This window comes from Carcharodon carcharias, chromosome 23, assembly GCF_017639515.1.
Source record: "Carcharodon carcharias isolate sCarCar2 chromosome 23, sCarCar2.pri, whole genome shotgun sequence".
NCBI lineage: Eukaryota > Metazoa > Chordata > Chondrichthyes > Lamniformes > Lamnidae > Carcharodon > Carcharodon carcharias.
Genome location: NC_054489.1, coordinates 4,033,976 through 4,053,885, shown reverse-complemented (window position 1 = coordinate 4,053,885; position 19,910 = coordinate 4,033,976).

Below are 19,910 nucleotides of genomic sequence, written 5' to 3'. Positions count from 1 at the left end.
CAGATTACTGTGCTGTCTACTCTTACCCTGATTCTCTCTGCCCTCAAATCCACTTAGCTCTCTATCTCTCCCTTTCTACCTTCCTCAGTCTCCCTTCCTCCCATATTTTAAATTGTATGCTTGTGTTTGAGAACTCTCTGAGTTTTAGCTGGGAAATTCCAAACACATTACAGTTCTCAGCTTGAATGTTCTGAAGGAGAGTATTTATCTCCACTTGGAGAGGCAAGGTTTGATCAGGGATAGTCAGCATGGCTTTGTCAGAGGGAGGTCATGCCTAACAAATTTGATTGAATTTTTTGAGGAAGTGACCAGGTGTGTAGATGAGGGTAGTGCAGTTGATGTAGTTTATATGGATTTCAGCAAAGCCTTTGACAAGGTCCCACATGGGAGACTTATAAAGAAGGCAAATGCACATGGGATACAGGGTAATTTGCTACGGTGGATTCAAAATTGGCTTAGTTGTAGGAGGCAGAGGGTGATGACAGAAGGATGCTTTAGTCACTGGAAGCCAGTGTCCAGTTGCAAACCACAGGGATCTGTGCTGGGTCCCCTATTATTCGTCATTTATATAAACGATGTAGATGACTGTGTGGGGGGTAGGATTAGTAAGTTTGCGGATGACACAAAGATTAGCCGGGTGATTAACAGTGAGGTTGAATGTCTTGGGCCACAGGAAGATATAGACGGGATGGTCAAATGGGCAGAGAAATGGCAGTTGGAATTTAACTCTGAAAAGTGTGAGGTGATAAACTTTGGAAGGAGTAATTTGATAAGGAAATATTCAATGAACGACATGCTAGGAAGTTCTGAGGAACAAAGGGACCTTGGTGTGTGTTACTGGGTTGGTGAAAAAAGCATATGGGACACTTGCCTTTATCAATCGAGGCATAGATTACAAAAGTAGGGAGATAATGTTGGAGTTGTATAGAACCTTGGTGAGACCACAGCTGGAGTACTGTGTGCAGTTCTGGTTGCCATATTATAGGAAGGATGTGATTGCACTGGAGGGGTTGCAGAGGAGATTCACCAGGATGCTGCCTGGGATGAAATCTTTAAGTTATGAAGAGAGGTTGAATACACTCTGTCCGCAAGAATGACCCAAACCTCCTTGTCGCTTGCCATTTTAACACTCCACCCTACTCTCTTGCCCACATGTCTGTCCTTGGCTTGCTGCATTGTTCCAGTGAAGCCCAACGCAAACTGGAGGAACAGCACCTCATCTTCCGACTAGGCACTTTACAGCCTTCCGGACTGGATATTGAATTCAACAACTTTAGATCTTGAACTCCCTCCTCCATCCCCACCCCCTTTCTGTTTCTTCCCCCTTCCTTTTGTTTTTTCCAATAAATTCTATAGATTTTTCTTTTCCCACCTATTTCCATTATTTTTAAATATTTTTAAATCTTTTATGCTTCCCCCACCCCCACTAGAGCTATACCTTGAGTGCCCTGCCATCCATTCTTAATTAGCACAATCAGTTAGATAATATCACCAACTTCAACACCTCTGTGTTCTTTTGTTTTTTTGTCTGTGACATCTTTTGATGATCTGCTTCTATCACTGCTTGCTTGTCCCTACAACTACACCACCCCCACTTCTCTGCCCCCACCCAAACCGTCCCCCCACCCCCACCGCCCTACACACACACACACACCTTAAACCAGCTTATATTTCACCCCTTTCTTGGATTCACCTAGTTCTATTGAAGGGTCATGAGGACTCGAAAAGTCAACTCTTCTTCTCCGCCAATGCTGCCAGACCTGCTGAGTTTTTCCAGGTAATTCTGTTTTTGTTTTGGATACACTTGGGTTGTTTTTGTTGGAGCAGAGAAGACTGAGGGGCGACCTGATCGAGGTGTACAAGATTATGAGGGGCATGGACAGGGTGGATAGGGAGCAGCTGTTCCCCTTAGTTGAAGGGTCAGTCACAAGGGGGCATAAGTTCAAGGTGAGGGGCAGGAGGTTTAGGGGGGATGTGAGGAAAAACTTTTTTACCCAGAGGGTGGTGACGGTCTGGAATGCACTGCCTGGGAGGGTGGTGGAGGCGGGTTGCCTCACATTCTTTAAAAAATACCTGGATGAGCACTTGGCACATCATAACATTCAAGGCTATGGGCCAAGTGCTGGTAAATGGGATTAAGTAGGGAGATCAGGTGTTTCTCATGTGTTGGTGCAGACTCGATGGGCCGAAGGGCCTCTTCTGCACTGTGATTCTGTGATTCTGAATAGTCAGACTTGAATAGCCAGAGATTCTAATTTCAAGCATACGATTGGACACCCACTCTTCAGACATTTTACGCAAACTATTACATGAGAAACCATGGGTAATGCCAGCCTCCTGTCTCTAAGGCAATGGTTTGTGCCTTGGTGGTCAGCTGGTATGTTAAGCATCACCTGGTGTGGCTCAGGAGACCTGATCTGGTGTGGCAGTCTCTGCTGTATTTACTGCAAAGGAAGACAGGGGCCTGAAAGGTGCATGATTCGCTGGCTTCTGTTTTCTCTGAGCCCCCTTTCTCGTTTGAGCTTTGCAATTTTGCTCTTCTAATGCCCCACCAAACAGTCAGCCTCCAGTGGTCATAACCATCAGTGATTCTCTCCCAGTTGTCTGTGTCAATGTCCGCCATCTTCATATCTCACTTGCAGCTTTCCTTGTAGCAGAGGTTTGGGTGCCCAAGGGGGGTGTGACCCAATGGCCAGTTCACCGTACAGAAGGTCTTTGGGTAGACGACCACCATCCATCTGATGCCAGCGCAGTCATCATTAGCTTAGTTGATGGAATTAGCTCCAGGACATCTTTGACAAACCACTTGTTTTTAAAATCACTAGCAACTTCTCTTATCAATAATCAGTTTTAAAGAGCCCCTTTCCCTAGACAACACTCCAGCTTTGTTCTCATTTCGTTTGATCTGTCAGTCAAATCATTGGCCTGAAAAATGAGTTATGGAGAAATTATTGAACAAAGGCTACCCACATCAAGAGTTATTATTGATTTACGTCCCATACGCAGATGTAACCCTGTAAGAATTGACAGTTCCTGAATATATTTCCAACCAATTGTTAAATGTTTTGCTCTGGAAATTAATTCAGGCTATAACTTCTTGAACTGAAAGTCAAACATATGCGTTTGCTCATTGTACCTTCATCAGCCTTTATCATCCAGATCTGACACTTTTCCTGCTTCCCCCTGAATGGCAGGGTATTAGATAACAGCAAGAGAGATTTGTATTTCCACAGCACTCTTCACAACTCAGGAAGTTGCAAAGTGCTTTTTGAAGTGCAGTCGTTGTTGCAATGGAAGAAACAAGGCAGTCAATTTGTGCACAGCAAGCTCCCACAAACAGCACTGTGAGAAAGACACAATAATTGGTTTTCTATCATGTCGATTGAGGGATAACTATTGGTTCCATGACACCACAACCTTCTAACTCAGGGGACAAGAGTGCTTCCCACTGAGCCACAGTGAAGGGTCACTGTGAGGTCTAACGTTCACATCCAAGCAAATCTTTGGGCGGGATCATCCCAGATTTGCGCTGTTTTACCTGTTGGCCGCGGTGGTGGGTTTTCACGCCAAAACCTGTCACGTTATTTCTGTATTCCTGAGAAACATGTCATTTCCACGGCGGGCGGGCTCTCGTTCGCCCACCGTGCTATCGCCTCGCCGCTTCATCACGCTAGGCACCATAATTAAAGTCCAGCCGTGCGCACACCTCTCAGTGTTTCCCGCCAACGACTGCTGCAGGGAAGATGTCCGCAAAAGGCAAAAAGACTGCGGCCCCCAGGTTTAGCGATGCGTCACTGGAACGTCTTCTGGATGCTGTGGAGACCGGCTGTGATGCCCCCCTATCCCCGCTCTAACCGCAGGATGGGCAGTGGTGTAACCAACCAGGTTTGGGAGGTGGTGGCAGCTGTGGTCAGCGCCAACGCCCTTCAAAAGGGGACAGCCACCCAGTGCCACAAGAGGATGAATGATCTCCTCCGTTTCACCAGGGTTAGTTACTCTTCTCATCACCCTCAACTCACACACTCACAAACCCAACACACACCCACAGGGCCCTCACTCACTACCAGTCCAAGGGACATCACCATTCACTCTCTCACACACACCTTCACTGTCCTCATCCTGTCCATGGGACCACTCACCACCCACATGGGCCGGGCACACTTGTCACCTGGCCTGGCAGGCGTCCTGCTTACACTCTCCATCTCTATTCATGCAGGACAAGCTGGCACAAAACAAGAGGGAGAGGTCTCAGACTGGTGGTGGAATGCCCGAAATCAAGGCCCTCACAGGCTTTGAAAACAGAGCCATCCAGCTGGTCGGCGATGACTGGGATCGGTCCTGTACTGACGGTGAGGTTGGTGCTGCTCTACCAAGTGAGGGTCCAACAGTGCAACATTCATCAGACACCCATGCTGTGAGGGATGTGTCCTCTTTCACAGGCTTTCCATGCACTAATTATATCCCCTTGCATCTACAGGCACATCTGAAGAGGAATCTGAAGGTCCCCTCCCTGAAGTCCCATCACAGCCTCACCCATACCCTCCACCAGCGCAGAGACACACATCTCGGTGGGACCCGGTTTTAGAGTAGCCTCGGGATCACAATCTGGTGAGCACATCGCACTGTCTGATCCACAGCAGGTGAGGGCAGGGACTTCCCAGGTTTCCGGCACTCGGGGGACTGCTGGAGGCCAGAAATTTGCTGAGTCCGAGTCAGATGATGAGCCTCTGGACTCGGTCATGTCACAGTTGCTGGAGCTGCAAAGGCAGCTCGGGAACATCAGGAAGGGATGTCCGCTGCACTCCTCAGATTGCAAAGCACGATGGAGGAGTCCATCCGCCTTCAGTCTGAGGTGATAGTGCCGGCATTGCCAACACTAGTAGGATGATGGCTACCATGGAGACCTTGGTCCAGGACGTTGCTCCTGCACTGCTGCATGGGCTGAATTGGCCTCCAATTATGTACACACAAGAGGGGTGTTGGGCAGCTCGATCTCACTCCAGCTACCCTTGTTCCTTAAGGAGTCAGCCAGGGGCCCTCAGGCACCCATAGGGAGGGGGATGAGCAGTGTCCCTCCTGGGGCCATCCATCCAGGTGACTCTGGGAGTGCCATCCCATCCAAATCCCCTCTCCCAGTGACCTCAGCAGCTCCAGCTTCACAGGCCGAGGAAGGTGTCGCTGCCACACAGCAGGACCCTGAAAGCAGGTCGGGGTCCTCCAGGTCTCGGCCCTCCAGAGGATGCCTGCCAAGATCATCACAGTCAGGGCGTAGCAGTCCACAAGCTGCCTCCACCTGCGCTGTGGATGTTCAGGGGGGCACCAAGTTAAGGAGAATTAGTTGCACAGCCTGGGCACAAGTGTTAATCACTTGTACAAACTGTTCACTATTGTAAATAAACTCCCAGGAATGTCTCCCTGTCTGTGGCTCCTTGTTCTGATGAGTAGTGTTTATGTCACTCAGATGTGAAACCTTTCTGTACATGATAAAGGCAGGTGTCTCAGTCCAGGGCCTCTTCCCTGTGTCTGTGCAGCCTTCAGACCACAGTGATGGTCCAGCCTCACACTCCCTGGAAACATTACTGATGCCTGCACCTCGATGGTGCTAGTCATTGCTGCCAGAATGTAGTGGGCAGGTGTCACAGAGTTCTCTCATACTCTGTGTGCTCTCAGCATCTTTAATGTGGGGCTGGCCCCCATCTCTTCAGCATCTGTGACCAGTGATGCTGTGCTTCTGAAGGGCTCAGGTGCTGAAGGCTGACAAAGGATTAGATGCTTCTAAAGTTTCATGGCTGCATCTCTATGATATGATCCTCGGCCAGACAGGAGTCAGACATTGTCAGAGGCTGTGTGAAGATCTATGGAGTGTCCTTACTGCAGGTCATCATCATCCTCCTGCAGTTGAGTGACTATTAGGGCCTACACTACTTCTCTATGACAGGAGCATTATCACAGAGGGTATGTGCATTGCCATAAGCCAGATTGGAGTCAAACGCTCACAGATGTAATGTGAGGATCTATGGGGACACCTCACTGCATCTCGTCATCATCCTCCACAAATCTAGCAGCTCTGAGGGCCTCCTGAACGTGCCTGTCCTGTCCTAGTCAGTGCGAGTGCCACACCCCGTCATTGTTGAGGAACTCCTCACCCTCATCCACATTGGCATCCTCCTCATCGGAGATGAGCAGCTCTTCCACCTCCTCCTCTCCCTGTTGCAGTGCCAGGTTATAAAGTGCGCAGCAGACAACGACGATGTGTGACACCTTCTGTGGACTGTATTGCAGGGCTCCACCAGACCACTCCAGGCACCGGAACCTTATCTTCAGCATCCCAATGGTCTGTTCCACCAAGTTGCGAGCTGCAGCATAAGCCTCATTATACCTTCGCTCTGCTGCAGTCTGAAGCCACCACACAGGTGTCATCAGCCACGGCTTCTGCAGGTAGCCCTTGTCCCTGAGGAGACAACCCTGCAGCCTCTGTGGATCCTGGAAGACTCTGTGACCAACTGAGGGTATGGGAGTCATATGCACTCCCTTGAAACCATGCGCAGACCTGCAGGATGCGTTTGTGGTTGTCGCAGTCCAGCTGAACACTCATTGAACGGAACCCATTGTTGATGTAGTTGACTGTGTGGAGCGACGGAGATCTGAGAGCCACGTGAGTGCAGTCGATGGCACCCTGCACCTTTGGGAAACCCGAGGTCTGGGCAAATCCCAGTGCTCCTGCTTCTTGGCTGTCCTGGTCCCAGGCGAAATGCACAAAGTTGTGTTGCCCTTGTGAAGGTGGCATCTGTGGCCTCATGGATGCATTTGTGGGTGGAGGCTTGTGATATCCCACAGGGGTCACCCGTGGAGCCCTGGAAGGAGCCACTGGCGTAGAAATTAAGCACCACAGTCACTTTCACAGCCACTGGCAGTGGGTGCCCTCCATGTCCCCTTGGCGCCAAATCCTGCAGCAGGTGGCAGATGTGACTGACCAGTTCCCTGGACATGCACATCCTTTGGTGACACGGGTTCTCAGTTATGTGTGGGAATGACAGGCGGTGTTTTTAGACCCTGGCTGTCGCTAGGTGCTGACCAGCCACACTTCATTCTGACTCTTTGGTGGTGTGTGCGGAGCTTCAGCTGATCCTTCTTCCTGAGGGAGCTGCCCCTCCCTCTGCACAGCCAGGGGCCTCAGTTGGTCTCTCCGCCATCATCTCCGTGCTCTCTAAGCTATGAGGTGCACAGTTAAGTCACCAGGCTCATGCTCCTGATGTACTCTTTCTGCAAGATGAAAAAGAGAGATGTGTAGGTTAGCATGGGCGTACTAACAAACTGTCCTGGTTAAATCTGAAGGCCCCTTAATGCTTCCTGGAGGGTGCTGGCCACCACTTGGATGGCCAGAGTTTAGTGCACTGTATGGCTGCCTGAGACCCCACCCACCTTAGCCCCACTCCACCTGACTGATTGGCAGCAGCTTCACCCACTGGACTGCATGCTGTGCTCTCAGTTCAGGTACAGGCATTCTCCCAACCCACACTGCAAGGCTGCACTGTTAGCTTAAACCATGGGGGAGACTGGTTCAAACCGGGATGGCGACATTACAAGAGTCTGCGAGGCCTCCACCAGTGACTGCTGCACGCCCCAGCTTTAGCAAGGAGATTGTACAATGTGCCCAGTCGTCCAACTGTTCTGCAGTCCACTAAAACACTCATCAGTTTGTAGTCTGTGCCCGAGGGATGAAAAGCTCTGGAGCGCTTGGTGGCACTTTCATGCCTCTACGTTGCTTGAGTGGACAGATCAGCTAGAGACCCGACTCCACACATGTCAATGTGGCTGCATCTGAACTGTCTCAGCTGCAGAGGAATGGTCACTTTATACAGATTTCCCTAATGTGTGGCCGCTTCTCTCGCCCACACTGCCCCCCTGTATACGGCTGCACTATATTCCAGGGCAGTGCTGCCCTTGACCCCACCATCCACACCCAACGCTCCTCAAGCTTGAAGTCCAACAGGCGACCCTTAGTGAGCGCTGCACATCGCTGCTGTGTACTCTCCTCCGAGTTCCCTTCAGTGTGCAGGCCACCAAGTGCACACCTTCTATGTGCTGCTGTGAAACACGTCGACATGCTTTCCCACTGACGTGGACCGACAATCCAGCAGGGGGTGGAGGGGTGGGGGGGGGGGTGGTGGTGGAGGAATAGGCCTGACAATGATATGCAGATGTATTACAATGAGGTTCCTGATGAGCAATGGTGGGAAACACAGCCCACCATCAGTGGGCTGAGCAGACCGTCACAAACTGGTTTTATGCCATCATAAAACCGATTGCGCCACATTGTCCGCTCACGCCATCAAACAGCCCGACACCAGCAGGCACCGAGGACCCCAGCCTTTATCTTTCAAGTGAAGAAAGCTGCAGAATTTATCAAGGGCAGCTCTCTGACAGACTGTGCTTTTAATTACGTTACGCTCTCTGAACTGACCCATCCTCTTCACTGCATTTTGTAAACACAAATTTACCCAAAGTAATGCAGAGTCTGCTTTATGATTAAACTTTCACTTTCCTAACAGAAACTCCTTTATCAGGCAAAAGCTGAAGGTCAATGTGAAGAGAGGTCAATGGCAGTCAAATTAACCCTTTCCTTACAATGCTCATCACCGAATTCCTTGCTCTTGTTTGGCCTTGTCTTCTCTCCTTGGGTTTACCATCTTGGTAATGTCTTGACCTATGAACCTTGCCCTTCCGCCCTCATTTCCTATGAAACAAGCATTGAGTAAATTCTTGCTGGTGAGACAGTCACAGAGTACAGCAATGGAAACATCTTCACAGCTAAGGTTTGGATCCTGGTGACCTAGCTGTGTGCCTGATGGCCGACAGAGACTGTAGAAGATGGAAAGAGAGAGAGACTGAGGCTCCTGGCTGCACAAAGGCAGGAGCAGCAACCTCATGAAGAAGGGGCAGCACTGCCCAGGAGTGACAGAGAGTCCTGGCTGGTTGGAGCCCAGCAATGCCCAGGGTCTATAGACGCTGCCTGCCATTACTGCAAATGACTGAGAACCAGTATCGCCAATGGTTGCGCATGTCTATGGACCTGGCGGCTCACATCTGCTACTTACTGCAAGACTTGGCACTAAGGGGACATGGAGGGCATCCACTGCCAGTGGCTGTGAAAGTGACCATGGTGCTCAATTTCTATGCCAGTGGCTTCTTTCAGGGCTCCACAGGTGACCTCTGTGGGATTTCACAATCCACCAACCAAAAAAGCATCCATGAGATCACAGATGCATCTTCTCCATGGCAACAATTTTGTGCATTTCGCCCGGGACCGGGACAGCCAGGATGCCAGGGCCATTGGATTCTCCCAGATCTCGGGATTCCCACAGACGCAGGGTGTGTTTGACTGCGCTCATGTGGCGCTCAGATCTCCATCGCTACACTTGATGGACTTCATCAACCGCAAGGGCTTCCACTCACTGAATGTGCAGCTGGTGTACGACCATCAGAAACACATCCTTCAGGCATGCACACAGTTTCCAGGGAGTGTGCACAATGCCTACATCCTCAGTCGGTCACAGATCCCTGGAGTCTTCCCGGGTCCACAGAGGCTGCAGGGTTGGCTCCTGAGGGACAAGGGCCACCCACTGAGGCTGTGGCTGATGATACCTGTGCGGCAGCCTCAGACTGCAGCAGAGCGACGCTATAATGAGGCTCATGCTGCAGCTCACACCTTGGGTGAGCAGACCATCGGGATGCTGGAGATGAGGCTCCGGTTCCTGGTCCGGTCAGGTGGAGCCTGCAATACAGTCCGCAGAGGGTGTCACACATCTTTGCCATCTGCAGTGCCCTTTACAACCTGGCACTGCAACAGGGAGAGGAGCTGGCTGAGGAGGAGATGGAGGAGCTGCACCTCTCCTCGGATGAGGAGGATACTGATGGGGATGAGGGTGAGGAGGTCTTCAGTGGTGATAATGATGGGGCCCTCACACTGGTTAAATGAGGCAGGCGCACTTCACAGCTGCTGGATTCATGGAGGATGATGATGACATGCATTGAGGTGACACCATAGATCCTCACCTTGCATCTGTGAGCATCTGACTCCAGTCTGGCTTATCTGAGCCAATACCCTCTGTGAGAATGCTCCTGTCATGGAGAAGCAGTGGAGGCCCTAATAGTCGCTCATTTGCAGGATGATGATGACAATATGCAGTGAGGACACTCCATAGATCTTCACATAGTCTCTGAGAATGTCTGACTCCTGTCTGGCCGAGGGCAGCTCACTTGCGCTCCACGATCAGGGCCATCTCAGAGTTGCAGCCATGAAACTTTAGAAGCATCTGATGCTGTGTCCGCCTTCAGCACCTCAGCCCTTCAGGAGCTGGTGCACAACATCACTGGTCATAGATGCTGGTGTGATGAGGGCCAGCCCCACCTTAAAGGTGCTGAGAGCACACAGAGAGTATGAGAGAACTCTGTGGTGCCTGCCCACTACATTCTGGCAGCAATGACCTGCACCGCCAAGGTGCAGGCATCAGTAATGTGTCCAGGGAGTGTGAGGCTGGACCATCACTGTGGTCTGAAGGCTGCACAGACACAGGGAAGAGGCCCTGGACTGAGACACCTGCCTTTATCTTGTACAGAAAGGTTTCACAGCTGAGTGACATGAACACTGCTCATCAGAACAAGGAGCCACAGACAGGGAGACATTCCTGGGAGTTTATTTACAATAGTGAACAGTTTGTACAAGTGATCAACACCCGTGCCCAGGCTGTGCAACTACTTTTACCTAACTTTCCTAACCCTGCTGCCATGTTATGGTGCTCTCTGGACATGCACAGCAGAGGTGGAGGTGGCCTGCTGACTGTGGTGCCCTGTCTGTGATGACTTTGGCAGGTGTCTTCTGGAGGGCTGAGGCTTAATGGGCCCCGGCCTGCTTTCAGAGTCCTGCTGTGTGGCAGCCTCCTCGGCCTGTGAAGCTGGAACTGTGGAGGTCACAGGAAGAGGGGATTCGAATGGGCCGGTCACTCCCAGAGTCACCTGGGTGGATGGCCCCGGAGTGTGCACCTGCTGATCCTCCTCCCTATGGGAGCCCGAGGGTCCCTGGCTGACTCTGAGTGGAAGGGGGAGCTGGAGTGAGATCAAGCTGCCCAGCACCCCTCTCACGTACACACTGTTGGAGGCCAACTATGGCATCAGTGATGGAGTTGAGTCCATGCAGCAGTGCAGGAGCGATGATCTGGACCTAGGTCTCCATGGCAGCCACCATCCTGCCAGTGTTGACCTCAGTGCGTTGTCATGCCAGCACTATCACCTCAGACTGAAGGCGGATGGACTCCTCCATCGTGCTTTGCAATCTGAGGAGTGCAGCGGACATCCCTTCCTGATGTTCCCGAGCTGCCTTTGCAGCTCCAGCAACTGTGACATGACCGAGTCCAGAGGCTCATCATCTGTCTCGGACTCAGCAACATTCTGGCCTCCAGCATCCTCCAAGTGCTGGGACCTGGGAAGTCCCTGCCCTCACCTGCTGTGGATCAGAAAGTGCGATGTACTCACCAGATTGTGATCGCGAGGCTTCTCTAAAGCCGGGTCCCACCGAGGTGTGTGTCTCTGCGCTGGTGGAGGGTGTGGGTGAGGCTGTGATGGGACTTCATGGAGGGTTCATTCAGATTCCTCTTCAGAGGTTTCTTTAGGGCTTGATTGGAGGCTCCAGGTCATGGACTCTGTCGGCTGTTTCCCAGATGTGCCTGGGAAAGCAAGGGGAGATAATCAGTGCACGGCAGGGGCCTGTGAAAGAGGACACATCACTCACAGCTTGGGTGTCTGATGAATGTTGCACTGCTGGACCCTCACTTGGTAGAGCAGCACCAACCTCATTGTCAGTACAGGACCGATCCCAGTCATCGCCGACCAGCTGGATGGCTCTGTTTTCAAAGCCCGTGAGGGCCCTGATTTCGGGCATTCCACCACCAGTCTGAGACCTCTCCCTCTTGTTGTGCCAGCTTGTCCTGCATGGATGGAGATTGGGAGTGTACCAGGACACCTGCCAGGCCAGATGATAAGTATACTTGGCCTGTGAGGGTGGTGAGTGGTCCCATGGACAGGATGAGAACAATGACGATGTGTGTGAGAGAAAGGTGATGTCCCTTAACCTGGCAGTGAGTGAGGGCCGTGTGGGTGTGTGATGGGTTTGTGAGTGTGTGAGTTGTGAGTGATGAAAAGAGTGACTAACCCTGCTGGAACGGAGGAGATCACTCATCCTCTTGTGGCACTGGGTGCCTGTCCTCCTCTGCGGGGCATTCGCAGTGACCACCTCTGCCACCACCTCCCAAGCCGGGCTGGTGACATTGCTGCCCATCCTGCGGCTAGAGCGGGGGTAGAGCATATCCCAACGGCCTCCACAGCATCCAGCAGCTGTTGCTCGAGGGACCCGAGGTGGGGGAGGGGGTGGGGGGGTGCGCTCTGGTCTTTTTCCCTTTGCTGCCATGTCTCCCGGGCAGCGGTGGTGAGTTGGTGGCGATGATCACTGTGCTGGCGGCTTCCTTTTAAAGATGGCGGCCAGCGCGATGCAGCGGGGTGATGGTGGGCGGGCGAATGAGAGCCTGCTCGCCATGGAAACGGCCTGTTTCGCGGGAGTGAATAAATAATAAGGTGGGTTCTGGACAATACGGCATGAAAACCCACCATTTTTGTCAGCGGGTAGGACTCCATTTTACCCGCCCACTACTGCACTCGGTGCAAATTCTGGGAAAATTCCGCCCAATATTCCAAACTATATCCCAGCCAAGTGGCACAAGTTGAACATCCTTACTTTAGCTTCAGCGTCTCCCTGTGAAAGCACAATGTCCCATTTGCCTTTTGCAGCCCTCACTGATCACTGCTCCTAAAAATCCCTCTTCTCCCAACACTGTTTTTATACCTTCCCCAAAATGTCCAACTTCACATTGCCCCACGTCAACTCGCTTCTGTTCTGGGGAGAATGGGAGCCAGCGAGCGGCATCAAAGACTCCCCAGACGTTTGAGTTAAATCTCTTTAAGATCACGAAACCACATTATGCGGAATCTGCTGAACTGTGAGAAAAGATTAGTAATTTATCAAGCTTTGGCTGTCATTTCGTTAGAATGTTTGGTGGGAGACAGAAAACAGTTTAAAAATTAAGTTGCTGTTTTTACACATTCTGTTTGAGCATTGCACACTCTAACCTTCAAACACCACAACTTAGACACACGTCAGTCTCATACCGCAACGAGGTGGTGGTGTAGTGGTATTGTTGCTAGTCTAGTGACCCAGGGTTAACACTCTGGAGAAATGGGTTTGAACCCTACCACAGCAGATGGTGGAATTTGAAATCAATGGGAGTCTGGAATTTTAAAAATCTGACAATGACCATGAAACCATTGTTAATTGTTGTAAAAACCCATCTGGTTCACTAACCCTCTTCAGGGAAGGAAATCTGCTGTCCTTACCTGGTCTGGCCTGTATGTGACTCCAGATCCACAGCAATGTGGGTAACTCTTAAAAGGTCTCTGAACAAGGGCAATAAATGCTGGCCTAGCCAGCAACACCCACATCCTCAGTGAAATGTAAGCAGAAAATGCAATAAAGATGAATAGTTTGATGTAATGATTAGCCAAAGGGTGAAAGCAGGAGGTCAGAGATTCAAACCACAAATGCTAAATTGTAAATGTTTTACAGGAACAAAACTCCCCTCAACTGTAAAACAGAAAGGCCACAGAGTAAAACTTGCATTTATATAGCATCTTTCAAGATCACATCACCCCAAATTGCTTTACAGCCAGTGAAATATTTTCTTAAGATAAAAGCAAAATACTGCGGATGCTGGAAATCTGAAACAAAGACAAAAATTGCTGGAAAAACTCAGCAGGTCTGACAGCATCTGTGGAGAGAAAGACAGAGTTAACATTTTGAGTCTGTATGACTCTTCTTCAGAGCTAAAGAGAAGTAAAAATATGGTGAAATATATACTGTTTAGGGAGGGTGGGACAGCTGAAGCTGGGTAGAAGGCCAGTGATAGGTGGAGGCAAAGGAGACATTGTGAATGATGTCATAAACAAAAGGTGGAAGGGGTGTTGATGCTGGTGATACTGACTAAAGGAGGTGCTAATGATGACACTAAGAGTAGAAAGCAGGATGAGCAAGTGACAGATGGCCCTAGCGGGGGTGGGGTGGGGAGGTGACAGTGTGGGAGATAAGATCCAAATAGACTAAAAGGTGGGGATAAAACAATGAATTTAAAAAATAGTAGAAATAGGTGGGAAAAATATACATATAAAAATTAAAAAATAAATATTTGATAAAAGGGGATCAAGAAGGTGTGAGGATGGAGGAGAGAGATCATGGTCTGAAGTTGTTGAATTCAATATTCGGTCCGGAAGGCTGTAAAGTGCCTAGTCGGAAGATGAGGTGCTGTTCCTCCAGTTTGCGTTGAGTTTCACTGGAACAATGCAGCAAGCCAAGGACAGATATGTGGGCATGAGAGCAGGGTGGAGTGTTAAAATGGCAAGCGACAGGGAGGTTTGGGTAATGCTTGCGGACAGACCGCAGGTGTTCTGCAAAGCGGTCACCCAGTCTGCGTTTGGTCTCTCCAATGTAGAGGAAACCACATTGGGAACAACGAATGCAGTAGACTAAGTTGAGGGAAATGCAAGTGAAATGCTGCTTCACCTGAAAGGAGTGTTTGGGCCCTTGGACGGTAGGAGAGGGGAAGTAAAGGGGCAGGTGTTGCACCTTCTGCAGTTGCATGGGAAGGTGCCGTGGGAGGGGGTTGAGGATTTGGGGGCGATAGAGGAGTGGACCAGGATGTCCCAGAGGGAATGGTCTCTATGGAATGCGGACGGGGGGTGGGGGGGCGGTGGCGAAGGGAAGATGTGTTTGGTGGTGGCATCATGCTGGAGTTGGCGGAAATGGCGGAGGATGATCCTTTGAATGCGGAGGCTGGTGGAGTGATAGGTGAAGACAAGGGGGACCCTATCATGTTTCTGGAAGGGAGGAGAAGGCGTGAGGGCGGATGCGCGGGAGATGGGCTGGACACGGTTGAGGGCCCTGTCAACGACCGTGGGTGGAAAACCTCGGTTAAGGAAGAAGGAGGACATGTCAGAGGAACTGTTTTTGAAGGTAGCATCATCAGAACAGATGCGACGGAGGCGAAGGAACTGAGAGAATGGGTTGGAGTCCTTACAGGAAGCGGGGTGTGAGGAGCTGTATTCGAGGTAGCTGTGGGAGTCGGTGGGTTTGTAATGGATATTGGTGGACAGTCTATCACCAGAGATTGAGACAGAGAGGTCAAGGAAGGGAAGGGAAGTGTCAGAGATGGACCATGTGAAAATGATGGAGAGGTGGAAATTGGAAGCAAAATTAATAAATTTTTCCAGGTGCAGAAGAGAGCATGAAGCAGCACCGGAGTAATCATCGATGTACCGGAGAAAGAGTTGTGGGAGGGGCCTGAGTAGTACTGAAACAAGGAATGTTCCACATACCCCATAAAGAGACAGGCATAGCTGGGGCCCATGCAGGTACCCATAACCACACCTTTTACTTGGAGGAAGTGAGCCAAGTTTAAATCAAAATTGTTCAGTGAAGGAGGAGAATGGTGTGGATGGAGATTGCTTGGGCCTCTGTTCGAGGAAGAAGCTAAGGGCCCTCAGACCTTTCTGGTGGGGGATGGAGGTGTAGAGGGATTGGACGTCCATGGTGAAGAGGAAGCGGTTGGGGCCAGGGAACTGGAAATTGTTGATATGATGTAGAGCATCAGAGGAATCGCGGATGTAGGTGGGAAGGGACTGGACAAGGGGAGAGAGAACGGATTCAAGATAGGAAGAAATTAATTCCATTGGACAGGAACAGGCTGACACGATCGGTCTACTGGGACAGTTCTGTTTGTGGGTTTTGGGGAGGAGGTAGAAGCGGGCCATCCGAGGTTGGGAGACTATGAGGTTGGAAGCTGTGGGAGGAAGATCTCCAGAGGAGGTGAGGTCAGTAACAGTCCTGGAAACAATGGCTTGATGTTCAGTGGTGGGGTCATGGTCCAGGGAGAGGTAGGAGGAAGTGTCTGCGAGTTGACGCTCAGCCTCTGCGAGGTAGAGGTTAGTGCGCCAGACAACAACAGCACCACCCTTGTCAGCAGGTTTGATAACAAAGTCAGGGTTGGACCTGAGAGAACGGAGTGCGGCAAGTTCAGAGAGAGACAGGTTAGAGTGGGTGAGAGGAGCAGAGAAATTGAGATGACTGATGTCATGCCAACAATTCTCAATGAAAAGATAATGAGCAGGTAAGAATCCAGAGGGAGGGGTCCAGGTGGAGGGAGAATATTGGAGGTGGGCAAAAGGATCCGTTGAATGGGGAGAGGACTCCTGCCCAAAGAATTGAGCCCGGAGACGAAGACGGCGGGAGAAGAGTTCAGCATCGTGCCGAGCCCGAAATTCATTGAGCTGAGGGCGTAAGGGTATGAAACTGAGTCTTTGCTGAGCACTGAATGTTCAGCATTAGAGAGGGGAAGGTCAGAGGACATGATGAATACACACCGGGGGCTGGGATTGGAAGATGGGATGGGGTCAGAGGGTTGGGATGGGGTGGAGGGTCCTGGACAGGCATTAGTATCAATGAGTTGTTGGAGCTTGTGTTCTTTAACACCGGAAAGGAAGAGACAAAGTTTCTTGTTAAAGCGTCAAATGAAATGAAGAATAAAATGAAACTGAGGCAAGGACAGCTTTGAGATAGGGTGAGGCGGTGCTGCTGGAGGGAGAGGTCGAGTGTGTTCATATGGCGGCGCATGGCACTGAGTGTGGATATCAGGATGCGACGGGAACAGCAGTCCGAGAAATGTTTTATGTCCCGGAAGTACCTGTAATCCTGGGTGGGTTCGAAACATGAGGGATGGAATTTCAGTTGGAATCCACGTGGGGTAATTTGGAGATGGAGACAGTCACTGAGAAAGGAGATATGGCTCTGAAAGCGGGTTTTAGTAAACACCTTGTCAAACACCAGGTGGGAAATAGAAAGCGATGAAGGTGAACAGAGCAAAAGAGACAAGCGGAAATCCTATCAGAGAGAAGAGAAATACTTCTTCAAGGTAGGCATTCCTGGAAGAGAAATGGCAGTCAATTAACTGGGATTGTTCTCCTTCGAGAAGAGAAGGTTAAAGGAGAGATTTAATAGAGGTGTTCAAAATCAGGAAGGGCTTTGATAACTACTTTCTTAAGTTTAGTCACTGTTGTAATGTAGGAACCGTGGCAGCCAATTTGTGCATAGTAAGATCCCACAAACAGCTAAGTGATAATAACCAAATAATCTGTTTTTAATGATATTGAGTGAGGGATAAATATTGGCCAGGACACTGGGGGGAAGCTCTCCTACCCTTCTTTATAATAAAGCAGTAAGATCTTTTCACCTGAGAGCCTCAGTTTAATGCTTTAGCTGAAAGAAGCATTGACTTCAGAAGGACATAGACTGGTGAAATAGACAGACACATGGCAGATGAAATTTAATGCAGAGAAGTGTGAAATGATGCATCTCATTGGGAGGATAAGGATAGACAAAATGAATTCGAAGGAAAGGAGAGGCCCGGGGAGAACGTGTACACAAATCATTGAAGGTGGCAGACAAGTTGGGAAAGTTGTTGAAAAACATGGGATCTTTGGCTTTTTTCATAGAGGATTGGAATCATAAAATAATACAAACATTTAGCCCATCAAGTCTGTGCTGGCTGTTTTAAAGAGCAGTCCAGTTAGTCCCACTCTTCCTGCTCTTTCCCGATATCCCAGCAAAGTTTTCTCCTTCAAGAAAGAATCCAATTCCCTTTCAATTGAACCCGTTTCCCCTGCTCTATCAGGCAGTAGCATCCAAATGTGAGGAAGTTAATGCTAATGTTTAGAAAATATGGATAAGGCCTCCGCTGGAGGATTGTGTCCAGTTCCGGGCCCCCACACTTCAGGCCTAGGAGAGGGTGCGGAGGAGATTTGCTGGAACGGTCCCGGGGATGAGGGACTTGGGTTACATGGAGAGGCTGGAGAAGCTGGGATTGTTCTCCTCCGGGCAGAGAGGCTTAAGGGGGAGATCTAATAGAGGTGATCAAAATCAGGAAGGGTTTTGATAAAATAAAAAAGGGGAAACTGTTTCCAGTGGATGGAGGGTCAGTAACCAGAGGAACACAGATTTAAGATGATTGACAAAAAACAAGAAGGAACAGGGTGACACATTTCTTTCTGCACAGAGTTACCATGATCTGGAACGCTCTGCCTGAAAGGGGTAGAAGCAGATTCAATAATAATTTCATTTCTGGCTTGGCTGTGGTGTTGCCAGAATTAACCACACAACATGCTGGGAGGCTGGAGAGTCTGACTGGATTATGTGTAGCTAATGAAAGACAGGCTTTAGAGAGAAGACCTAATTTAAATGGATCAATGGGCTCATCTTTTAATGTATTTTTTGAACAATTTTCCCACTATTTAACTGACGGTGAAGCGACGAATTTGCCAGCTTCATTGCAGCATCAGATGCATCTGAACTTGCAGCCTTCGGAGTGAAGTTGGCTCTTATATCAAGGAAGACAACATCGAGGACATTGAATGTCGAATGGGGATGAAGTCATTATGGTGGAGGGAAGACAGTTATACAGAGAATCAAGGAGACTTTAATATCTTTGTTGGTAGATTACCAGAGAGGGCAAGGTTGGGGTTTGAGAGGCTCCTAGTCAGGGAGTTGGTTAATTTGTTCAAAGGGCTGAAAGGGATAGAGGTGGAGAGGGAGGTTTGTGGATTGGGGCAGTCACTTGTTTATAAGGATGAAGATATGAGTGTGACTTTGAAAGAACTCCATCAGGGATGGAGATTGTGGAAGTTTTAAGGTCCTAGAGAATAATAAGGTTGAGGGGACTTGGAACAGGAGTAGGCCGCTCAGCCCATTGGGCCTGCTGCCCAATTCTATTAGATCATGGCAGTTCATCCACCTCAACACCACTTTCACGCACTATCCCCAAATCCCTTGATGTCATTAGTTTCCAGAAATCTAACAATTTTTGTCTTGAACATGCTCAATGACTGAGCCTCCACAGCCCTCTGGGGTAGAGAATTCAAAGATTCACCACCCTCTGAGTGAAGAAAGTCCTCCTCACCTCAGTCTTAAATGACTTACTCCTTATCCTGAGATTATGCCCCCTGGTTTTAGACTCACCAGCCAGGGGAAACATCTTATCTACTTCCATCCTCATTGTAAGTTTCAATGAGGTCACCCCTCACTCTTCGAAACTCTAGGGAATACAGACCCAGTCTTCCCAATCTCTCCTCATTAAACAATTCAGGGATTAATCTGGTGAACCTTCGTTACACTCCCTCAATGGAAAATACATCCCTCCTTAGATAAAGGGATCAAAACTGTACACAATACTCCAGGAGTCTCACCAAGGCTCTATACAACTGCAGCAAGGCATCTTTACTCTTGTACTCAAATCCCCTGTAATGAAGGCCAACATACCATGTGCCTTCCCAATTGCTTGCTGTACCTGCATGCTAGCTTTTAGTGACTCATGAACAAGGACACCCAGGTCCCTTTGGACATCATCACTTCCCAACATTTTAACATTTAAGAAATATTCTGACTTTCTGTTTTTTTCCACCAAAGTGAAAGATTTCACACTTATTCACTTTATATTCCATCTGTCGTGTTCTTGCCCATTCACTTAGACTATTCAAGACCTCTTGAAGCTTCCTTGCATCCTCCTGAAAACTTAGGTCCCACCCAATTTGGTGTCAACAGCAAATTTGGGAATATTACAATTGGTCCCCACATACAAATCATTTATATAGATTGTGGACAGCTGTGGCTTGAGCACTGATCCTTGTGGTAACCCAGTGGTAACAGCCTCTCATCCTGAGAATAGCCTCTTTATTCCCACTCCCTGCTTTCTGCCTGTTAACCA